The sequence below is a fragment of the Leptonychotes weddellii genome, chromosome 8 (assembly GCF_054177405.1).
Source record: "Leptonychotes weddellii isolate Sample4059 chromosome 8, ASM5417740v2, whole genome shotgun sequence".
NCBI classification, from domain to species: Eukaryota; Metazoa; Chordata; class Mammalia; order Carnivora; family Phocidae; genus Leptonychotes; species Leptonychotes weddellii.
In genome coordinates, this window is record NC_138376.1 from 126,422,940 (window position 1) to 126,449,017 (window position 26,078).

Genomic DNA, 26,078 nt, shown 5'->3' on the forward strand with positions numbered 1-26,078 from the left:
GAGTACTTTTCACACTTCATTTCATTTAATGTTTTTTTCTAAGATACTAAAAACTATTTAAGTTCATATTTAGGGCTCTTAGGTAAAACACTGAAAGTAATTTTGGAGGGTGAAGTCTCATAAAGAAATGACCCCAGGGGCGCCTGGGTGGCTCAGTTGGTTGGGCGACTGCCTTCGGCTCAGGTCATGATCCTGGAGTCCCGGGATCGAGTCCCGCATCGGGCTCCCTGCTTGGCAGGGAGTCTGCTGCTCCCTCTGACCTTCCTCTCTCTCATGCTCTCTCTCAAATAAATAAATAAAATCTTTAAAAAAAAAAAAAAGAAATGACCCCAAACACCTTTGTTCTCATCCTCCCTCCCTTCCATCCTCCATCTCCCCCTCCCTCCCCAGCCCCCTTCTTTTTGTCTTTTCCTCATTATTAAACAACCCTTTAGTAACTCCTCATTTAGAAATGATGATTGCACTCACTCCCAGAGTATTATTTTTTCCATGGAAAATGAAAAATAAATTACTACTATTTTCAGAGTCATTTTAAAAATATTTTTTATGTTGGTAAAAATGATAGAAATGTGGATCCTGATTTGCTGTTGAAAAAACTAGGAATACTGTTAATATTGTCAAACAAAAATTTATTGACATTTACATAAATGAGTATGGCGTCTATTGTTCTTTATTCCCCAGATAATCTATTCTATAAATAAACTTACAAGCTATAAACATTTTTCATTTAGTGGACAAAACTAACTACTTGGAAGAAAAGAATTTCACATAACTTTTGTTCAGTAGATCTTATGAACAGATTAAATTATAAACTAAAATATATAGTTGTATACTATTGAACCATATAGTCTTCCTCCTTTTCCTTAATAATTATGCAGTTTTGAAAGGCTATAAAGAAAAGGGCTTTTTTCTAAGTATATTGGACTATTAGTCCCATGATCAGAAAGTTATTTAACATTACTTTTATTGCTGTATATAACTGAAAATGCTCAGCTCACGTAATACTAAGTACATAAGTTCACCTAATATAGCAAATAGACTGGGCGTCTGATAATTAAAGCTCTTACTGACCTATTATTTTATTCCAGCCATTCTGTGAACTACTTCAGTTCTCAAAGTTATTAACCTGGGAAAGAGCATCATATTAGAAGCTGTGTTAGTAACTAGCTATGTGTCTTTCATAGAGTTAGTAAATTTCTGTCTGTTTCATCATTTACAAAATGAGAATTGAAGTAAATGACTTTTAAGGACCATTTTGGTTTTCAAGTTGTCTTTGGACAGTAGAATAGATAGTAGTAGATAAAAAATGGCAGAAGCTTTTTTAAAACTTCATACAATTTATATTTTAAAGGCAAAGAGTCCTTTTGATGATAAATCTCTCTCTATGGAAGTACTTTTAGGATTGTTACTAATTACCACCTCTGAAGTAATAAAACTTTCTTAGAATTACAGTTGTAGACTAAAAGTACTTTTAAGATGTGGCCTCAATAAAGTGATTTAACTTTGTAGCAATTTCTTAATCCTGTCCATTTTGTCAGATATGCTTGTTATAACATGGCTGCTATACCTGGGAATTTATTTTCATTAAACTCAACATTATTATACATTTCTGGTGATGGTGCTCTGATAAGCAAAGGTTTAAACAAAACAGAAGCTTTACAATCCTGAAGTTATCAAGTGATTTGGGCTTTTACTTATAAGTTCTTGGGAGACAGAATTACATCGTATTTGAAAGCTGACTTCTGGATTTGAATCCCATCTTTGTGGCTTTTTCTCTCTCCCTTTTCTCATCTGTAAGATTGGAACATCACTGAACTCTCATGTCATTATTGTGAAATTAGATAATACATGGAGAATGCTTAGCATAATACCTCTGTTTCATAAAAGTTTGCTGTAGTTTTTTGATGCTAAATAATATTGTTTTATAATTGTATAGGTTTACATACTGTTCTTTCTAAGTGCTGATTATAAAATGAATGCATTAATTCAGAATTGGAGAAAATACAAGTTCCTTCTCAACTCATTCTTTTTAAGTAAAATTGGTTTGACCCTTATAAAAAAAATTCACTGTGAGGCTCCTTACAGAACCCTTTAGTTTATTGTTGCTTAAATATTTTCAAAACAGTATTTTTGGATTGAAAATGTGGACCCATCTTGATCTTCTGAAAAAAATTCACATATAAATTCACATATAAATTGATTAATTTGATTGGGTTTTTTCCTGTTCATGTAAAAGTTATAAAGGGAAATGATATGGAGACTAGCATTTATTTTAAAATGTATTATTTAAGGTGCCCTCGTATTAGATTCAGAATTGCAGAAAAGAATTATTGCTGCAACTCAGTTGGATTTGACTGAGTTGAAGGGTTGTCAGAATCACTGCATGAAAGACAACACATTTCTTATCAGCATTTACATTTTGTCTAGCCTCAGATTGTCCCTCCAGTGAGCTGCCAATAGATCTTTTTAATTTGTTTTTATATTACATGAAAACTTTTTGAAACATTTTTGTGGTTTTCGTGTCTCAAAATTTATCTTGAGAATAATGATACTCAAAATTCTGTTGATCATTTCACTCTCAGCGCTTACTTAACATGTCCGTTAACAGTAACTTTCAGTTGTGCCTTTCCTGTCTCTTCATATCCTACATGTGGTTTGGAGTCTCTAGCTGTTATCGGGTGTCCAGAAAAATACCAAATTCAGTCAAGTTTACTTCCTGAATCCCTCAAATATGCTCATGTCCTTTTGCCCTCATTTTCTTTACCCTTATGTCAAGCCAGAGTTACTCAAAACCCCACAGCCAGCATTTGTCCTTGTAGTTTTGGACCCCACAAACCCATCCTTCATAACCTTTACGTGCTTAAAAAAGCCTCTTGGTGGTTCCCTCTTACTCCAAGAGGAGAACGGAGAATTCTTTAACATGGTTTTACAATCGATTTGCCGTAGGTTATCTTTCAGTCTTCATTTTTCACTCCCCACCCCTACCCCAAACCTAAAGTACACACACATAGACACACATACCACACTAGACCCACAGGTTGATTCTGTATTTATTTGATTTCTTGAAACTTCAGTCTTCTCATTTCTGGGCCTTTGAGTTTATTCAATAAATGTTCATTGTGTGCATTTACTGTGTCAGCTGTTGAAGATACAGAGAGAGTAAATCTGACTAGCGAAATGTCTACCGTCTTGAAGCTTACCTTCTGGTTGGGGGGATGGGGCAGCTTGGATTACTGACAATAAACTAAAAGAAATATAAACTATATTAGGTTATACTAAAATGTGAAGGAAAAAAAAAGCAGGAAATCAAGAGCCATGGATTAAGGAAATATTTTATATGAGATGATTAGAGAATGCCTCTTAGAAGGTGACATTTGGGAAAACAAAAAACCTAATTGAAATGTGATGTAATCATTTGGATATCCAAGGGGTTTCCAAGCAAAGAGAACAAAAGTGTGATAGCCCAGAGATATTTTTGAGGTGTGTCGAAGGGGGTCCATTGAGGAGCATAGGGAGCAGGTGGAGAGTGGTGGGAGGTGAAGTTGGGGGAAATGGGGGAGATGGCAGGTTACAGAGGCCTGTAGGCCATGATAAGGATATTAGATTTTAGTCTGACATGAGAAGCTCTTGGAGGAGTTTGAGGAGAGGAATAACACGGTCTAATTTGTATTTTAAAGGATCGTTCTGAATAGAGAACACACTTTGAGGGTGATGGAGAAAGCGGAGATGCCAAGGCACAAGCATTTGTATTTTATGAATGAGGTGAAAGTGCTGTGGGGCTAGTGTTGAAGGGGCTGAGTGGTAGTAGATACGGGATTTATTTCCAAGGTAAAGCTAGCAGGAATTTCGATGGATTGGGTGTTGTGTGTATGTGAAGACTTCAAGGTTTTTACCCTGAGTAATTGGACTTGTTTCCTGTTTATACTGTTAGGGGAGCAGGTTTGAGAGGGAAGTCAAGAAATTGGGTTTGGAAGTGCAAATGTTGAGATACCAAATGTTAAATGGGCGTTTGGTTATAACAATCAGATTAGGTGAGAAGATGGGACTATGTCAAGTTTGAAGTTGTCATCGTATCAAAAGCTTTTAGAACCAGGAGGCTGGATGCTATTATCTAAGAATTGGATAAAGGTGAAGAATAGTCTGGGGACTCAGCTCCAGGTACTTCACCAAATAGAGATCAGGAAGAAGAGGAGGATCCCTCAAAGGAGACCAAAGAGAGGAGCCACTGAGGTTGAGGGAAAACCAGGAACATGGAGTCCTGGAAGCCAAGTGAAGGAGTTTGTTGCTGACGATTGTTCAGTTGAGATAAGAATTGGGAGTTAATCATTGGATTTGGCAAGTAGTGGTCATTGGTGATCTCACCAATTGATTTATTTTTTTTTTAGATGATGGGTTTAAAATTAAGCCTAATTGCCTGGGTTCAAGAAAGTATGGGACAAGAGGAAAGGAGCTGGAATTTTTTCCCCTAAGATTTTATTATTTATGTAAATGATTCTTTCAGTACTATTGGCCTTGCAGGTCTTTTATTGCTTCACTATCTGTGATCTTTTTCTCCATTCTACATCAGCTTCCCACTCCATGATGGCTCCTTGGATCTTTTGAGGGCCCCATAAAACAGTAGAATGTCCAGCAGTAGACATTTCCTTCTCTTCATTGAGAAGATGCTGCATAAATTTGGCAAGCAGGGTAATTAACTTGTGCATGTAGGATAAATCTCTTGAAGTAGAATTATTAGGTTAGAGGGTAAGTGCATTTCAATTTTTTTTTTTTAAGATTTTATTTATTTGAGAGCTAGGGTACTATGTGGGGGTGGAGGGGCAGAGGGCGAGGGGCCTGATGCAGGGCTCAATCCCAGGACCCTGAGATGAGGACCTGAGCCAAAGGTAGATGCCTAACCAACTGAACCACCCAGGCGCCTGGTGCATTTTAAATTTTAATACATAATTCATAAATTGCCTTCCAGAAAATTTATACCGATTTACAGTCCTGCCAGTGTTTTATGAAAATGATTGTTTCCCAACACAGTCTAAAACCTTGTTTTAACCAAAGTCCTAAATCTTTGCTTTCTCTAAACAAAAATAATTTTAATAAGCCCTTTAATTACAAAAATGTGAATAAAATACTTCTTATGGTTCTTATAAAATGTTTGGTTTTTTAGGTTTTTATATTAAGCAGCTGTGTGATATTACAGATATTTTTGTAACAAAAAACTATATTTTTACCTTTATGTTCATATCTTGAACAGGTACACAGTCCCTAGTTTCATATTGTTTCTATGGAGAATATGATTCAGATTACATCTACATTCACAGAATAAATCTATAGCTAAAGTGTGGAATTGTCTTTGTATTATTTCAGTATAAATGTTTCTTACCTAACCGTATAGGTTAAGTTGATTTTTGGAAAGAAATAGTTGTATAAAGAGTTGCATGTATTTTAATGGTTTTTTTGCCCATTTTGTTTAATGTTATTATAGCAAAAGATCTATCCCTGGCTTGAGGGACCCGGGCGGGGGAGGAAGGGAGTGGAAAGCAGAGACTTTTTGCTTTATCTGAAATTTCTTAATTAAATGTAATAAATAGTTGATTTTGTATCTTGTATCTGCTGATTTTTAAGATTTAAAAAATCTGAGTAAAGATTGTACCTATACTCGGTGTGACAGGGTTCTAATTTTCCACAGATTTTGGTGATTTTAATGTGTCCCCATTAATTCACATAACACTACACATAACTAAATGTTTAGTAAACCAGTTCAAACCTTTAAATTCAAATTGGGTTTCAAAACAACCTTATGAAATAGGTCCTCTCCCCCCCCCCTCCATTTTTCTAACAAGCACATGGACTCAGAGAAACCTTAGCATCATTAGAGCACTTGGTAATTTTTTTTTTTTTTCAGGAAATAGTTCAAAAATCTTATTTTATTGCAAAGGTAAGGGGTTGTTGAGATGACTCACAGTTCATTAGTAAAGTCTGAGCATTAGGCATGGTTTGATTTTGTTTCTTAAATCATAAATCAAACCATAATTAGGGAAGAATAATTTCTCTAGTTACAGGTAATGTTTTTATCTGACATGTATAAGTCTGTTACCACCGAATATCTACTAAATACATCTTTTTATTTTAAGTAGTCTGTTCTGTTGTTTGAAGCTTATTTTCATAACCTGAACTATGCTTTTTCAGATTTTTGAGGCCTTCAGTATGCTATTATAATTACAACATGATCTTCTGTGAAAATTTAAACTATACTCACTGATAAAAAAAAAAGGACTATAGAACAGTGTCCTAATTTTGCTGAATATAATATAAATAAAAATATATTTTTATTATATAAAATTATGTAAATATCAATTATATAAATATAAAAATAAACATAAATCTAACTTCAAAGTACTTCTTGAGCACATGTATTCCTGCCACCCAATTGAAGTAATCTCTCTGCCCACTGTTAGTTTTACTCCATTTAATTCTCCCGTAAGTTAGTAAGAGTGATTTTAAAAACAATATGTAAATCCTATTAAAGATATGACTTGCCATTTCACTTAGAATAAAATTCAAGCTCTATACTGGCCTCTGCAAGTAGGGCATCAAGTGAGCTGCTATCTGGTATGAAACTGTTGTGTGGTGAGGAAGTGACTCAATTGTAAACAGGTAGTTGTGAAAACATGTAAAGTCAAAGAAGGAAAATGTTAATGAAATAATTTAGGATTTTGGATAGCTCTGTGTGACTATAAAGTTTAATTTCCACATGTGTTATTTTTTTCTTTCTAAGTTATTTTATAAATGGGAGAAAAAATTTTGAAGTACAAGGATGGAGTAGAAAGAAGTGAGCAAAGACAAAAAATCACTTTTTCTAAAATGATTTTGAGGAAATCCTCAAACTGACCAGTAGAATTTTGCTAAATATGCAGGTGGAATATTAAGGAAAGCATTTATAGGAAGAAACTGTGTGTTGTGACATGCTTTAATATAGTGATAGCCTTCTTATTTTAAGTGTACCCTATAAGGAAATTAGTGTTACATGGAATTATTTAGGGATTTGTGATTTCTGGTTTTATATAACTGCTTTATTATATAAGTTAATTGAGTAGGAAAAAAAACCCTGTAGTTTTCATGATTCGTATGGAATTTTACAATACGGATTATTTACTAATTTTTGCCTAATATTTAAGACAGGATATGTTGATTATTTGTGTTTGATGGTAGGATTTACTGCAAAGTGGCACTGTAACTTGTTTTCTACAAATTTTTGGATCTTCAACTGAAATTGTATGATAGTTACTAATTTAATATAGCCTTTATGATGAATTATTTTGTAGTTAGACAAATTATATTTTAAGTAGATTATTTAGTTCTTATATATGTAAACCTTAGGCTTTTACATATATATTGAACTTTATTGTAATTAGGAAGCTTTCTTCAGGTGACGTTTTAATGCTTACTCTTACATCATAATTCTCACACTTTTTCTGTGATCCCTTCAAAATAAACTGGGCTGTTAAATTTCTTGGCTGAATTTCTTCTTAAAATCTTAGGATTTACCTAATATGCTTATACAAGTATACAGAATTCAGTGAACTGTGAAATAATGACTTCTTACCTTTATACATTTTCAAGTCACTTTAACATGTATTTGATCCTTAGAGAAAGCTTGTATATTAATTTACTCATTTACCAATTCTGTCATCAGATGTTTTCATTTCCTTTATAATTGCTACAGTGATATTGTAATATGTTATAAATTTCCAGTTCATTTTGCCTTTTGTAACACAGTAAACCTGTTTGTAATTAATTTGGTTTTGATATGCTCATGTATATATTAGCATAGATCATAGATCAATTGTCTATTTTAAGGATTCAAGCTTTTAGTCTAGGATGGGTGAAACCATTGGAGGGCTTTGAGGAGAGAGGAATGACATGATCTGATTATTATTTTTCAAGGATTACTTGATCTGCTCTGTTTAAAACAGAGTAAAGAGTATAAGAGTGGAAGAAAGGAAGCTCTCAAAGGAGCCTGCAAATTATGGCCCATGGGCCAAACCCGTCCTCCCACCTGTGTTTGAATAACCCACGAGCTAAGAATGGTGTTTGTATTTTTAATGGCTGGGGGAAAATCAGGAGAAGGATACTTCATGAAATGTGAAAATTGTATGAAATTCAAATTTCATTGTCCATTAAAAAGTTTTATTGAAACACAGCCATGCTTATTCATTAACATATTGTCTGTGGCTGCTTTTGTGCTTCAGTAGTAAGTTGAGTAACTGCAGTAGAGACCATATACCCAGAAAAGGCATTTACTGTCTGTCTCATTACAGAGAAAGTTTGCGAATTCGTGGACTATTGCATTAATCCACAAGAGTGGTAATGATGAATTAGACCAAGATAGCTGTAGAAGTGAAGTGTGGTCTGATTCTGAGCTTATTTTTAAAGTGAAGCTGGCAAGTTTTGCTAATGGATTGTCTATGGGATGTTAGAAAGCAGGGAGTCAGGGATGACAGCAAGGATTGTAGACTGAACAACTGGAAGGATGTAATTGCTATTACCTTGATAAAGAAGACTTCAGTGGGAACAGACTTTGAAGAGATTATCAGGAGCTCAGGTTTGGACCTAGTAAGTTTGAGGTAATAGTTGGCTACCCAAGTGCAGCTATCCTAGTATTCTTTTCAGATTAACAAATACTTATTCCAGGTTGACTGTGTTTTAGGGCACTAGGATCCAGAAAATTATTGGCAAGATCCTTAATATTTAGGGCAGTGACATTTCCCTAACTGTATTCCATGAGACAGACACTTTCCATAGGTATTCCAGGTAAAGGAAGTCTTTAATATGCTAGTAAGTATTGTGAAGCTCTGGTAGGAACCATTTCCAAATTTAATTGACCATCAAATTTTTTTGCTGAGAGTGCATTCACATCTAATGTTCTAAAGATATACATGTTTAAGAAATAATCTGGCAGCTCATGGGTCTGATTTAAATACAGTTGAGCTGTTTCTCAATGCTGAAGAATAGTCATTTTGAATACTTGAGGGAAAGGAATTTAAGGGTTTTTTTTTCCATTATTATACGTAAATTAAAACACATTCATTTTAAGTATACAGTTTGAGTTTTGACAACTGTATACCACAGTCAAGATTTCCTTCACCCTGAATGAAGGGGGGAGGGACATCGGAGGGAGAGACAAACCATGAGAGACGGTGGACTCTGAAAAACAAACTGAGGGTTCTAGAGGGGAGGGGGGTGGGGGGATGGGTTAGCCTGGTGATGGGTATTAAAGAGGGCACGTTCTGCATGGAGCACTGGGTGTTATGCACAAACAATGAATCATGGAACACTACATCAAAAACTAATGATGTAATGTATGGTGATTAACATAATAATAAAAAATTAAAAAAAAAAGATTTCCTTCACCCCTTTGCATCAGTTAACCACCTCCTCCTGCTGCCTCCAGGCAACTGCTGGGATTAGTTCCGCCCACCCCCTTTTGATGGTCTCAAAACTTCTATTTTCCCCCAGCTTTATTGATACATGATTGACCAATAAAAATTATATATGTTTAGGTGTGTTTTTTTTTAAGGTGTGTGTGATGATCTATATATACATTGTGAAATGGTTATCACAGTAATTATAACACATCCATCACCTCACATAGTTATTTTTTGTGTGTGTGGTAAGAACACTTAAGATCTACACTAGCAAATTTCAAGTATACAGTAAAGTTAACTGCAGACACCATGCTGTATGTAAGTCTGTAGAACTTACAGCTGAAGGTTTGTACCCTTTGATGAACATCTCCCCATTTCTCCCACCCCCCACCTCTTGGTAGCCACTGTTCTACTCTTTGGTTGTATGAATTCAACTTTTTTGGACTCAGTGTTGCATTTACTATATTTCATATAAATGAAAAAATTTTTGTGCCTGCCTTTTTTCATATAGCATGGTGTGACAGTTTTTTGAAGTTCATCCATGTTTTTGCATGTATCATGCATGTTTCAGTGGGCTCTACCTTTTTGTTGATAATTAGTATTTCATTGAATAGATAAGCCAGTCTATCCTTTCACCTGTTGTAATTTTAATTTTTATTTCTCCAAAGACAGATGATCTCAAGCATCTTTCCATGTTCTTCTTGACAATTTATGTATCTTTGGTGAAGTATCTGTTTAAACCCTCTGTCTTTTTATTGACTTTTTCTTTTTTTTTTGGTTCTAACAATTCTTCATATAATTTGGGAATAAATTCTTGGTCAGTTATTCTACTCAGTGGCTTGCTTTTTTTTGTTTTCTGATTTTGTGGGAAGGCTTTTAATTATAAATTCAGTTTTATTCATAAATATGAAACTTGTCAGGTTTTTTCTTGTTTTTATATTTTTCAAGGAGTTTGTCATCTAAGTTAAGTTTTTGTCATGAAGTTGTTCCCTTTTTATCTTTTTAAGTTCTGTAGAATCTGTGGTAGTGTTCTTTCATTCATGACATTAGCAATTTGTGACTTTTCTTATTTTCTTGATAAGCCTAGCTCTAGAGTTTTATTAATTTTATTGATATTTTCTAAGGACCAACTTTTGGTTTTGTTGATTTTTCTCTATTCTACTTTCTTCTGCCGTAAAGATACAAATTTCTCTCTATAATGCTTTAGCTGCTTCCAAAAAATAATGTTATATTGTATTTTCATTACCATTCAGTTCAAAATATTTTTAAATTTCCTTTGTAATTTCTAATTTGACCTATGAGTTATTTTCACGTTTCCAGATATTTGGGACTTTTCTATTTATCTTACTACTGTGACTGATTTCTAATTTAATTTTTTTCTTAGAGAATATATTCTTTAAGACTTTAGTCTTTTTGAGTCTAATTAGGACTTTTTATAGTCCAGCATATGGTATGTTATGAATATCCCACATACACTTCAAAACATGTTTATTTTGCAATGGTTGGGTATATGTTCTGTAAATGTTGTTTAGATGAAGGTGATTGAAAATGTTCACGTTTCTCCTATTCTTAGCCATTTTCCCTACTTTTGTGAATTACTGAAAGAGATGTATAAAAATGTTCATTGTGAAAATATGCACAATAATATATTGTCCTTGAAAATACTGAAATAGCAAACTAATTTGGTATATGCACATGGGTACATGTGTGTATATGTATGTGTGTGTATGAATAGCTTACACAACCTGTATGAACAGGGTTTAGCATCATTGAAAGATGTCACTCTACATTTTATATAATGACAATTTTCCCCTTTAATTTTGAAGTCTTTGTTTTTTTCCTCAAAAAAATGCCACTTAACTTCATGCAACACATTTTCTAGAGAGATAGCACCAAGCAGTATATAGGTGGCAGTCAGTGTTAGAGAAGATGTTAACTGAATTTACAAGAAGGTGTCACCATGGACTGGGTGCTTAGGGAAGAAGACTTCACATAGGTAGGTGAGGCTTGACCTGGAACTTTAAGACACAGGACTCATACAGACAGAACATTAGTGTGTTTGTGTGTCAGGTCATTAAAAGTGGTGACAGATGCAGTAGTAGGGTTGCACAAATCATGCATGGTCAGGGACTGTCACTTGGAGCTTTTATTTCCTTATTTGTAAAATTAGGCTATTATTTATTGCTCAGTTGCCTTAGAATGACTTTTTTAAAGGTAAAAATTACTATTTTAGTTATATGGAATTATAAGACATTTTCTTTTTTAAAAAATACATCTGGTATGGACTGGTTACCTCAACTACATCATTGACTGTGGCAATTATAAGCTCAGTTACTGGTCACAGGAGGCACCACACAGAAAGAAAGTAATTCTATTCCTTACCTACAAAATGTAACCTCATTGCTAATCCACAATCTTACTTTATAGGTTTTTTATTACAGTAGCATAAGAAGAAGATTATAAAACCATATATTAATGTTACTAAAATGTAACATCATATATAAAAGTCTGTTTCCCCTCCCTCCTTCTCTTCTTCCCTCCAGCTTTTCTCTCCCCCCTCCCTCTTCCTTTCTCCTCTCTCTCAATCTGTCCATCCCCCTCTCTCCTTCTGTCCATCTTGCTCTCTCTCTCCCACTCCCCCTCTTTCCATCTTTCTTCCTCTCTCTCTCTCTTTCTCCTGCTCCCTCCTCCTCTCTCTCTTTCTCTCTCCCTCCCTCTCTCCCTCTCTTTCCCATCTTTCTCTTTCCCATCTTTCTCTTTCTCCCCCCACACTCACTCTCTCTTTCTCTCACTCATTCACTCACTCACTATGGGAATGCATCTATTATCTCAGCTGATCAGATACCATCTCTCTTTCAATTAATTCTCATTCCAGTTAGTTGGAAAATAATACTATTTCTCATCATTAGCTAAGACCTTACATGGATACATATCCTATGATGTTTTCTAATTTTCTCCTAAGGAACCTCAAAAACACTAGAATAGTGGAAGCAGGGGGGGATATTGTGCCGGACTTCTGTTGATATGAAGACTGAGAAAGTAGAGGGGAGGCATATTATGGCCAAATATCCTCTTTCTCACTATAATTTTTCTTCCCTTTCAGTAGGAACAGAGGTAAAGATTACTGTTAAGGAGGTAAAATACTAAACGGAAAGACTAAATGAGCAGTACCAGCCTTGTATTAGAGAAATTAATGTTTCTAGGCAGCTGAAGTTTACATCGTCTCATAATTTAAGACAGACTTTGGCATACAGGATGCCACGAGTCCCAGACTGGTGTCATAAAGTGTTCATTTCACTTTTTAACATTTCAACTTTTACTTTATGGTGGGGATAATCATATCTGTTTGTTCTTTTACTTTTTCTTTAAGCTTGCTTATAAGTATTTGAGAACTTGAACATGAATCAGTTTTGGATATTATAGCTTATTCCTTCATGAAACCACTTATATACGTGGAGCTCAGTAATAATTGATCTAATACATAATAGATTCTGACAAATTTCCAGATGAGGATTTTGAAATTTAAAGTTGCTTCTAGTTATTTCAAGGAATATTAAGACATTGGGAAAAAAAATATTTCAAGTAATTTTAATTCACTGTAGTCATTTAAAAAACTACAGATGCTATCAAAATTTGGGATAGTGGTAGAGAGACAAGGATCCACCACAAAATTTTTTAAGTTTGCTTTTCACGTTACCCAGAGATTCTCTTCTTTCTAATGCTATATACATTTGGCTCATAGTTAACTGTGTACCTGAAAAGAAGAGAGATAATGACTCTGGAGATGGAGTAGTCTTATCTTGGAGTTAAAGGTTTTTAACTGGGTTGTTAATGAACTGATAGTATTACATTTAGTTCTTGACCATAGTGTCACTCATTCAGGTCTGTGGTATTCTCCTCCTTTTCATTTTATTGGGAGAGAAGGTAAGGTATTAAAAGATACATTGAAAGACATCTCACTGTGATGCACTTGGTCCTTGATAGAGCTGTAATACGAGAGAGCATCTCTCTCATGTAAAGAAAGGTGTTGCTACTGTTTTCTGCCATGCACAACCATTTTAATCTGAATGGGAAATCTGTCTAGGGACCCAGAGTACAGTAATTAGCAGTCTCTTCAGAGTGTCAGAGCAGAATTACTATTGTAATGGTTTAGCTGCAGGATAAAAGGATTGAATTTAGTTCTGCTTGTCTGCCAAACTAAAATGAGTTGCCATGGGAATTTTCAAATGTGAGAGGCGTTTACTTAAAGCAATTTGGCAGGTTTGAATAAACTCATAAATTATAGGTTTGAAAGGAGCCAGTCCTTGCTTCCTCTCATATAGGCAGGACTATATAGAAGGCTGATAGCTTCTTAAATTGTTAATGAGAATGAGTTGATCCATGCTCTCATGCAGACGATCTGCTTATTAAGGCTTGTTTATTCACTAAATATAGTACAGTAAGCACATTAAAGGAAAGGTATTTTGTTCCAGATCTCTGGAGGAAAAAGAAAGTGACAACTATAGACATAAATTTCCCTTCCTAAATTAAATATATCTTCAAATAACTCTCTTAAAATGATTGTTTTGTTTTAATAAGCATTGATCTGATATTAACTTTAATTTTGCTCAGTGCATGTAATAAATACATATCTTTACACATGTCATATTTGTCTTACAAGTAAGATGAACATTTAAAGCTTTTTTGGAAAACAAGGCACTCAAACTTATAAACTGGATTATTTAGTTTGCATGTAAATACTTTCAGAGAAACTTTCAGCTCTCTCCTGTCTCTCAAAAGAACTGGGTCTTAGTATAATCACTTCCTAGTGAGAAAATGCTCCTTTAAATGCCTAAGGTGATGAATATCACTTAGGCTTGTATAACCTCACTCGTCAAGATCAGTAATAATAATAGTTCTTGCATTAGTATTTTATATCTGCCCTCCAGAAAAAAACACTTAGTGAAATTTAAGTATTTAAAATTTTGAGACTAACCTATTTTCACACAATAAATCAGGTCTTTGGGGTAGTCTGTTAACATTTTCAAGCCACTTTACTTTCATAAGGAGGGTAAAAATTTGCTTGTTGCAAATCTTAGTGCCCTGAAAACATAGATGCAACTTTCAAAAATGTTTTACAAGGAGATACAGGTATGCAGAATGATTGTTTAATTCAGATAAGAAAGTACAAAATGAGTATTTTTTAAAATAGGATAAATATATTTTTGTTTATATATTAATCTTCTTAAAGTACAATTACATATCAGAGTAGTCTGATTAAAATCCTATAGTTCTAAGATTACCGTTGAACCTTAATTAATAAATTAATAAACCTTGACACAGAGCAGACTGTCAGAAATGTCATTTAAATTTAGACTACAAAAGCCATCAGAGAAGTCCTTATCAGAGATCTAGAACTGGAATCAAAATGGCATAACACACTGTATTCTGTGTGTAAGATACTCTGATGCAAATGGGTGTGTACTGCTTTAGGAAACATGATGGGGGAGGTGCTTGCAGAAGTTGAAATGTGGTTAATTGCTTCTTACAGAGAGGGACAGTGCTAAAGAAGTTTAACTGTATTCCACATCAGTGTCGTCTTCTATCCCACCCCATACTCTGCATTAGAACAGCCACAGGAGCCTATTCCAACTAGAATTTTCACAAATAATTGAAAGTACTATATCTTTGGATAGCAATCCATATGGACAGATGAAGAAGTGTGACATGGTGTAGGTTGTAGGACTTCAGTCACTGTCATAAATCACTGAGGAGCTGTGTTGAAATCTTTGTCCAACCATCATGTTGTCTGAAGTGTGTTGGCATTTTTAAAATGAACAGGGGGCTTTTCCCCAAACTTGGAGCTTCTTGGCAATAATAGTAAGATGTGTCTTGTGTAGGGTAGCTGTGAACAAGCCCTTACAGATACTGAGTCTGTATGAAAAACATCCTCCTTTTAAATATTACACGGATTCATTAAAGACTGGCTTCCCTAACACAAAACGTGGTTGATAGTTTAGATAGCTTATGACTCTAAACTTAAGGTGTTACCAATATAAAACAAGGGATTCTGGGCATAAGATAATAGGGTAGTATGTGTTTATTCTTTGGAAATATTTTTGTAGTTTATATAAAAGCTCCTTCCATTTTAATCTTATATTCCATGCATCCCTCAGAATTTGCATGTTGAATTTATTATGTAACATTTTACACTTACTAGTACCTATTTATTCTTAACTATTAATGTTTCTATCCCATAACTAAGTACGCTGGCTGGGATAATGCATTTTAGTTTTTTTTTCCCGCCTTACTAAATGCATGGTATTCTACACAGATATTCTAAAATTAATTTACTATATATTAATTTTTTATTAAAGATATAAAATTATTTAATAGAAAAATAGGTGAGTGATTTCTCGGTGTATCTTCTTCAGTTCAATTATTTTCATACATCCCTTTAATTTGTTTGCATGCCCTTCTGAAGGTTGGTAAGTAGCATCATGTTCCTTATATATAGGTGAAGCATTTGTATTTCATTCATTTTCTGTTAATGTACATTGAAATTGAATTGGCAAAAAAGATAAGAAAATCAAATACCCTTTAATTAACTTGTATTTTTAAACCCTTACATTTAATTTTTCTTGACATTTCCAAATGTTTGAGTGTTATATGTAAGTAAAATTATTCAGATATTACCATTGTGAGACTTTAATAGTATTTTAATGAGTCAGATGAACATTTTAATATTGTTTCAGGTAAACTTAATTTGGTAGCTTGTCATATATAGCTCGATTTCCTCCTGTGTTTTTGATAACTAAATTTTTAAAATTTAATTTCAAAAGTGACAATAATAAGACTTCTCCTTTATGGGCATTTTTCTGAATCTTGTATTGCGTATTTGTATAAGTAGATAGGTTAGGTTTTTTATTCTCTTAACCTTTAATGCCTTTGTGGGAAAAAAATTAATCTTTAATGTGTGGATCAAATATAAAATATAAAGTGAGTTTTTAAAGTTATGCCTTTAAACTGATATGGCATCAACTTCTTTTTGTTAAACCTCTTTGTAGAATATATCTCTGAGCAAGTTAACAGATTGATGAATTAGCTTTCTTTATGATACTAATTTTATGAATTTGCTTGTGAAGGATGGCAGTATACTCTTTTAAATAAAAGACTTTGATTACTGAATTTAGCATCTGTGGAATTATAACATACTTGTAGAGATTAAAAAACGCATTTAATGACTGTCAAAAGCAATTCACTTTACAAACTTCTATTGAGAGACTGCTATATACCAGGCTAGAAACCAAGACTTTGGTACATACGGAGATAGAGATTTAGTAATATAAAAATGAGAGTAGGGCAAAATTAATGAGTTTCCCAGTTACTTATTTGGTCACTTGATGCTTGCTCTTCAGAAATGTCATGCTGTCACTAGAGGTAAATACTTTCCAGAGTGATCTTCTTGCCCTCCAATTTGTTCTTTTTGGGCAGTCTCATCCATAATCTATCTCCAGGGACCACTGCCATGGTGATCATTCTTCAGTGTGCTTCTCATCTTCAGCTCCACAGCTCCCCAATCCATTCAACACCTCCGTTAGATGATTTATAGGCATCTCAAACATAACATTTCCCAAACTAGCATCACATCCTTCCCTGCCTTCCTCATAATAACAGTTCCCCCATTGTTTACTCTTTGTGAATGACATCCATTGCCTACGAGTCATATATCCTTAATTCCACCTTCTGTTTCCCCTCTGCTCCTACTCTTTCCCATCCACTTTATCAAGTCCTGATTCTGCCTCTTAATAGCACCTGACTCTCGGGGCGCCTGGGTGGCTCAGTCATTAGGCATCTGCCTTCGGCTCAGGTCATGATCCCAGGGTCCTGGGATCGAGCCCCGCATCGGGCTCCCTGCTCGGCGGGAAGCCTGCTTCTCCCTCTCCCACTCCCCCTGCTTGTGTTCCCTCCCTCGCTGTGTCTCTCTCTGTCAAATAAATAAATAAAATCTTTAAAAAAAAAAAAATAGCACCTGACTCTCTCTTTTCTGTTTTCACTATTGTACTAGATCAGTTGGTGATCCCTCTTAGTTGCAGCCAGAGTTACTTTTTTTTTTTTTTAAGATTTTATTTATTTATTTGACAGAGAGAGAGAGAGAGAGAACACAAGCGGGGGGGTGGGCAGCAGGCAGAGAGAGGGAGAAGCAGGCTCCCCGCTGAGCAGAGAGCCTGATGCGGGGCTCGATCCCAGAACCCTGGGATCATGACCTGAGCCAAAGGCAGATGCTTAACCGACTGAGCCATACAGGTACCCCCAGAGTTATCTTTTTAATATATATTTGAAGTATCATCATGTTCCCTGTTTCACATTTTCATGGCTTTCTGTCACTGCCTGGTAAAAATGCAAACTAATTAGCACAACATTTGTAGCCCATCTTCATCTGGTACATACCTACCTTTACAGATTTGTTTCATGTTATTTCTCCCTTACCCTCCCCCTATATTAAATACCTTGCAGTTCCCAGAACACTCCTTGTTTATTTGTTTAGCAGTAGAAACTAAGATGGGAAAAGGCCCAGGAGAAGCCACAAGAAAGATTTCTCTTAGTATTCTAGCACTTTGAATAATTTAAAATTGCCAGTGAAACACTAGGAAATAGGAAATGTATTCTCTAAAAATACTACCCAGTTATTGGTCAAATTTTTTTACATGACTGTATACTAACATGCAATAGTAGTACTGTTTTGCTTTGTTATTCGTAACTTCTGAAAGAAAAAGTTCTGTTTTAGCACATTACGATTTTAACAGGTGTTTTAAGCATCTGCTTATATTCATTGAACAAATATTTATTAGTGTTTTATATATACTGGGAACATACTAGTATAGTTTTTTTGTTGTTATGAAATTAAAGTATCCAGTCTGTTCAGCAAATGAAGAAGTATGTTCCTTATAATATGCAGGCAAAACATGGGTTGTAAAAATCTTTTGATTTATAAGGTTTCATGGAAAATTAGGAGTTTCAAACTCACAGTAACAAAGTTATTTTTTCCTATGGGAATTTCAGTAAACAGAGATTTTTGAAAAAACTATAAAATCCAGTGCTATAAAACCAAATTGTAACAGGATAGATCAGAGTTGAATTACTTCTAATTCTGGAATCAGAGACATTGCCTTTCTTTATACCACCAGCAAATTGTTTCTTAAATCTTCATACCAAGTATTTAAAGCACCAACCATCCCAACAAAAAAGCTGCTTACCTGTGGAACATCAATCACATTTCAGCTAATAGTGGCTAGCCAGTATGTATGTTGTTCTCTAACTTACTGCTTTCTAATTCCATTACTTATCATGAAAACTTATCTGTTAGAAAAACACCAGTGTTTATCTGTGCGTTGATGCTGGTGTTAAGAATTATGCCACCACTCATAAGCATCATACAATACTGAAGCACTAGAACTTGGCCAACGCAAAAAACTATTTTAAAATAGTTTTTAAAACCAAGTAATGAGTATTAAATTTGATAATGATTATAGTTTTACAAGCCAATTAAAATGTCTTTGGACCACTTAACTTAATATTTTGAAGGTATTCCTGTTAAAGAAATGCATTACAGCAGTTTCTAAAGTATACTTCTGTTAACAAACCCCATTTTAGCTACTGATTTTTTTTTTAATTTTTTTATTGTTATGTTAATCCCCATACATTACATCATTAGTTTTAGATATAGTGTTTAGCTACTGATTTTTATTTGAAGTATTTTCAGTATAAAATCTGTCAGTGGAATGCAACACCTTTAAGAGTATGCTGATTTTATATATGTTCGATATTTTCTGTGATAAAAAGAAATAAACTGTGAAAGTACAAATAACTTTTAATAACTACATACTATATATATATGTATACATACATGCTTTTTACACATACATATGTATGTTATATGTACATATATATATGTAAAAGCAATAAGAAGTACTAAAACTGAGTCAAAATACAAGCAATATTTGTACTGTGTAATCTTTGTGGTTCCTGGTCTAGTTTGTCAGGTGAGAACCACCAGGCACAGAGAAAGATCATCAGGTTTACCATGCATGTAGCTTTTTAGTGAACTCTAGCATATATTAATACAATCTTGGCAGTTAGTCTGTTTTCATGGGGAAATAAAAGTGGGGAAATCACAACTCTTTCTTGAAAATGCCTGAGGAAAAGCCCAATTTTGAGTTTCTATTTAAGGAACTCAGTGGCATTGTTCCCATTCGGTTAGCAATTATTTTGTTTTGTTTAGATTTTTCTTTTTCTTTCTTTCTTTCCTTTCTTTCTATAAAACGAGTTATTGAAAAGGCCATAAAATGAATACCCATACCTTTGTAACCATGTACATTGCAAAAGCCCTTTCAGGACACAGTTGAATAGGGTATGCATCCTCTGGAATGAAGTGGTGGAGTAAATGAGTAAATGCAGTTCTTAGTTTATTCCAAAGAGGTAATCCCCAATCAGGAAAGTAATTTGTAACAGTATTCTTTAGAAGAGCAAAAAGTTAATGTAAAGCAATGGGAAACTATTAATATGGCTTAGATTTGAAATATCATGAATATTTAGAATATTGTGCCAACACAAACACACACACACACACACACACACACACAGTTGGTTCTACCCTCTAACCATCTCACACTTCTATTCTCATCTCTCCATCCCCACTGGAATTACCTCAGTTCAGAATATCATTATGTGTTGCCTGGATTAGGAACATATAATCTCTGCTTTATCTGTATGATCTTCCTGCCTGTCTTAGTCTTCCCTTTCCAAATATTCTCCACACTGGAGGTAAAGTAGTGCTTCTAAAAATAGAAGTTTAATCATCATTCTCCTTAGGTTAAGACACTCTAGTGAGTTCTAATTACTCCACAGAGTATGTCCTTGCTTGAGCGTGGCTTGCAAACTGTTACCATCTTATCAACCTCATTATTGATCTCATACTCTTGATTCTAGATTTTTGAATGTATTCTTTCTCTTCCTTGGAACCACCATCACTCTTTCTGTTCTCTTTAACTCTTACTCATCTGTGAGTCTAACACTGTGTATTACCTTAACATATGAATATCCCAGAGCCTTCCCTGCCCTGTTGATCACTAGTTTGTGATCACTAGTTTGAAACTTAGTTTGTCATCCTTGCTGTATATTCCTGGAAACTCCTTATCAGTTTGTTTTAATTGCTTAATTGTCTATATCCAGCTCCATCTTCCCTGCTACCAGTTTCCAAGAGAGCAGACTTTGTTAGTTAAAACCTACCCTAGAGATATAATCATTTTTTAGAAGTTTTAGGGACTATAATATAAAACTCTCCATAGAATATTTCATAAAAATAGTAAGATAAAAAATCATATATCAGCTATAAAGGATAAATCCAATTTGTAATAAAATCTAGATGGGAATAAAGCCAGTAAGTTTCCCTTTAGTAGTAGCTTAGTTGTAAATTTTAAAATACAATTTTAGGAATGCATGGGTGGCTCAGTCTATTAAGCATCCAACTGGTGATTTAGGCTCAGGTCATGATCTCACGGGTTGTGAGACCCAGTCTCACCTTTGGCTCTTTGCTCAGCAGGGAGTCTGCTTGAGATTCTCTCCCTCAGCCCCTACCCCCACTCGCATGCACACATGCACACGTGCTCTTGCTGTCTCTCTTGCTCTCAAATAATCTTTAAAATGCAATTTTAAAGTAATATGGAAGCACCTAGATTTGGAAAGAAAATACCTAAGTCCATTTGTTTGTGAGTCCAGATCATTTAACAGCATTTTCTTCTTTCAGTCCCTGGATACCTCCTACTACATAGTTACGGTCCTGCCCGTGGTAGCCTAAGTAAGACTTTGTCAGTGTTTTCAACCCCCTTGGTGGTATATCATTGATACCGTCTTAAAAATAGATCAGTTTGGTATATATGTAAAGAAATCTGTTGATGTAGTTGACTCCTTTACTTAATGGAACTCATCAAGTCTCATAGGGGAAATCTTTGGCAGCCTGAGTATATCTGGCCCCTTCCCAGTGCTCGTGTTCACATTATGTGCAGTGTAAACAATTCACCCAAACCTTGAAGTCACACCACACAACTATCATCTGTGACTTACAGGAAGTTCCATCTTGGTTTTTAAACCCTTGTTTTTTGTTGTTTTTTTTTTTTAAGATTTTATTTATTTATTTGACAGGGAGAGATACAGCGAGAGAGGGAACACAAGCAGGGGGAGTGGGAGAGGGAGAAGCAGGCTCCCTGCCGATCAGGGAGCCTGATGCGGGGCTTCATCACAGCACCCTGAGATCATGACCTGAGCCGAAGGCAGACGCTTAACGACTGAGCCACCCTGAACCCTTGGTTTTTAAAATGCTTTCCAGCATTTAACATTTTCTCCCCACTTTTCAATTTTTGTTTCTCTTGATAATTGTATATTACTAGTTTGTGGGCTAATTATTGTCATACTTATTGGATATTGTGTGATTTTTAGTATTTATAAAACTTACCTCAAAATACAAGGTAAACATGGCAGCCACAAAGAATACAGGAGTACCCAAAAACCAAATGCCTACGCATAGTCAGCTTGCTTAAGGAGAGTGGTTTTGTTAACTGTAAAAGTTAATAAGGTTCGAAGTTCTTAAGTAGAGGACTTGAGAGGACTTCTTACATTGCCTTCCTCTAAAATAATGTCTGGTGTACTCCAGAATAACAGCTGCTTTGCTCATAAATTACTCCTGCGATAGAGGAAAAAATTTCTAAGGTTTTAGTTCTAGAATTGACTCCTTTTCCTTATAGTCAAGTCCTACACTTAACTTTCCCTGATTTAAATTATGCCTACTTTAAAATGAGGTTTTTAGGTTGCTATATAGTTACCCACTTAAGAAATGAGGGAGTATTTGCAATTTATTTCAGAAGAATTCAATATTCTTCATCCCTAAAGGAATGTGTTGTTTACATTCCACGTTTTGTTTATTATTTTATTCTTCAAGTTTGACTAACCTGTACTTGGCTTCCTAGCTGTGGGATAGCTAAGCAAAAGAAGTATTCAAGTGCTTTATTAACAGAGTGGCACAAATTCCTGTCTTTTGTTAAATTTTATCCTAAAGTGCAACCAATGGGAGAGATAACACCTGTGTTAGAGACCTTTACAGAGTTGTTAAGAGGTTTAAATCAGGGCGCCTGAGTGGCTCAGTTGGTTAAGCGACTGCCTTCAGCTCAGGTTCATGATCCCAGGGTCCTGGGATCGAGTCCCGCATCGGGCTCCCTGCTCTGCGGGGAGCCTGCTTCTCCCTCTCCCACTCCCCCTGCTTGTGTTCCCTCTCTCGCTGTGTCTCTCTCTTATCAAATAAATAAATAAAATCTTTAAAAAAAAAAAAAAAGAGGTTTAAATCAGATAAGAACAATTAAATTCTTTAAAAATTATGAACACTTGAAATAAAGACTTTTATTGAATCCCAGAAACAAAAGACCTTTAAAAAAATGAAATACTTAATTAGCTTAATTATTTTTTCTCTGACCAAGGAAAGATGATACGAGTCTCAATCTCAGAACAAAAATTATAGGGCAAAAAATCTATTTGTCTTCATTGCAGTTGTTATACATCATAGACATCAAATGCTACCAGATGATAGTTGAAGAAATTACCTGCCTTTTTTCCTTCCCTGCTTTGTTCTCCCTTGGTCTTAACATAAGGTTCAGAGTTTTAGTCAGCTATTTACAATGAAGGTATGCCTTCAGATGGTTTACAGAATAACAAAGAAAAAAGTTAAGGTATGACGCCACCGAAATTAATGGCCTCAGTGTTACCGTAATGATTATATACAAAAATAGTTTTGAGTATAAGTGAAACTAGCAATAGTGGCCTTGCATTGCTCTGAGGACCAGGCAGCTTTCTGCCTCTACTCTCGACTAAAGAGGTCATTACACTGTGCTTGATGGCTCAGAAATCTCATCAGTATATCCTAGTACAAATAGGTAACTTTAAAGAATCCCTGTAGTAGGTTGACATTATATAGTAGTATTACCTGGAAGTCTTTCAAGACCATAATTAACAGTTTTATCACAGATACTTATGGGTGAGCTTAGTTTTCTGTTAACCCACTAATAGTGTAGGTAACATTTTGCCTGTACTCTGGATGCTTTTTAGACAGAGTTGTAGTTATCTTCAGATCCACAAAGTGGTTCATAATCCTTTCCCCTTAGTTTTTTATTTGGTCTTCTACTACACCCTGTGTAAACTTCTTCATAGCAGCTATTACACTTTATTGAACTTGCTTTACTTTTCTGTCTCTATCCAAACTAGACTAGCAGTCTTAAATACAAGGACCACATTTAATTCTTTATATACCTAGACTAGTGATTGGTCTTTAGTATATAATAGGTATTTTGTTAAAAAAATAAATTCCTTTTCCTTCCTGTAGACTCATTGCTTAATCTGAATCCATGAGAGTTTCATGTTACTATTTTTTTTTTAAGATTTTATTTATTTATTTGACAGAGAGAGAGAGCGAGAGCAGGAACACAAGCAGGGGGAGTGGGAGTGGGAGAGGGAGAAGCAGGCCTCCCGCCGAGCAGGGAGCCCGATGCGGGGCTCGATCCCAGAATCCTGGATTATGACCTGAGCTGAAGGCAGACGCTTAACGACTGAGCCACCCAGGCGCCCCATATGTTACTGTTTTTAGAACTTGTTGTCAGGCATTTACCATGACATACCACAAGTGTCTACTCACCTCCCTGCCACCACTAGCACTGCATGTGTACTTTTCAAATTTTTTGCCTTCTTTTCCCATATACCTCCCACAAATCCATTTTTAGATCATCATTTTCAGGTACCTGCTCTTTATCTTCTGTAGAATCAGGCTCTCCTAAGCTGACAATTTGTAATTATATGTCCTTCTTTTTATTGCCTCAGCCATATAGTCTGATAATGTCCACCTAAAATAATCTATTTCAGAGGACTTTTTTTTTCTATAAAATAATTTTGTGGCTTTACTGATACTAGTGTAGTGTATAGCCTAAGGTGTGGGTCATATAAATCTTTCAAAAGTTTGTCATTCCTATTAAGCTTACCATAAAGAAAAAAATTTCAAATTGTGTCATACTGTGTTTCACATAGGAAGAAATAAATGCTTATGAGACAAGATTCTGAGATTGGTACTACTTTTAATAGATCTGTTTATACCTTGTTGAGAAAAGAACACATTATCTTAAAGTTAAAAAAAAAAAAAAAGGTATTCATTAGGGGTGCCTGGGTGGCCCAGTTTGTAGAGCATCTGACTCTTGGTTTTGGCTCAGGTCATGATCTCAGGGTCCTTAGATCAAGCCCCGCCTCAGGGTGCTCAGCACAAGGAGGAGTTTGCTTGAGATTCTTTTCCTCTGCCCCTCCCCCTGCACATGCATACTCTCTCTCTCTCTAAAATAAAATTTTTGGAGTTACTTGTTTTATATAATTTAATAAAATTTATACAGCACTGTGTGTGTGTGTGTGTGTATTTGAATGTTTCAAGCTTTTCTGGCTAAGTAAAGTGTCTTGTGCTTCTTCCTCTCTATCTTGCTTTATCTTTGGTAAGTTATTGCTGCTAAACCAGGTATTAAGTGGGAGTATGTCGTATAATGTAATGGCAAATAGAATAAGATATGCCAAGATTTTTCTCCCCTTATCATGTCTGTAACATTTTGACCCACAAATTTTTCAGCAAAACGGTAAGATCATCTTTGCATATCATTTGAAGTGAGGGCTTGCTCTTTACCTGTTAGTAATCAGGCAAGTATTGCCTAGGTGAAGCAGTGGTGCTGATTTGTCTTTGCCTCTCCACCTAAGCATGGAGTTCTGATACATCTTTTCAGTGTTGGGTTTCTGTAACAATTCTGGGGATTTCTCTCATGCTGTTCAGTTAGTGAACATCATTTTTTTGTGTGTTGGACTTAGCACAGTATCTACATCATAGTAGGTGCTCATTAGCCATCTCTTAACTAAACACTGAAGACTGGGAAAAGAAAGGAAGGTGGAATCAAGGAACCTTTAAATCTGAAGAAATAGTAGATCATCATAGAGTCCACATAAAGTTTTGACACAAAATGAGGTTGGTGACATAAAAGAAGAAGTTGGCATGGCCATAAATGCCAGTCTGGGAAATTCAGACCCTTATGAAGTAGTAATGGGGAGCTACTTCCATATCAGGAAAATAAAGGCCACACTAGGTTTTTCAGGGGAGAGAATTAATAAAGTAATTGGTTAAACAGGAATTGAAAACTGCAAAAGGAGCAGGGTGTAATACAGATTTAGAAACTGTAGGCAGCAGCTATTACCCCAGGGCTGGGAGAGAAAAGAGATTGATACTGTTGTTAGATCTTAGGCGCTTTGAGAAAGTTCTACGCAGAGGTGGAACTGAGACCTCTGACAAAATGGTGCCTCTTGGCTGATAATGGAAACATAGTAGCTTGGAGGAGTAGATAAACTGGTTGGCTGGTGCTGTTATTCCTCATGGGTGAGACAGAAGAAAGCTGGTTCTAGAAGTGCTGGGAAGGAAGTGTGGAGCCTGAGAAGAACTGGCATAGGAAGGAGCATCTCTTCTTCCCTCCACCGGCTCTTCAGTCTTGCTTTAATACCCTCCACTGTTCATCTCAGTTGTGAGAGCCTAACAAAACCAGCTGACAAAGAAGAAATAGTACTATA

The 26,078-nt window shown here is 35.2% G+C and overlaps 1 protein-coding gene across 8 annotated transcripts in view; it reads left to right on the forward strand.

Moving 5' to 3' along the window:
- QKI (QKI, KH domain containing RNA binding) overlaps positions 1–26,078 on the forward strand; it is a 158,047-nt gene that overhangs the window by 110,953 nt on the left and 21,016 nt on the right. The window lies entirely within an intron of this gene.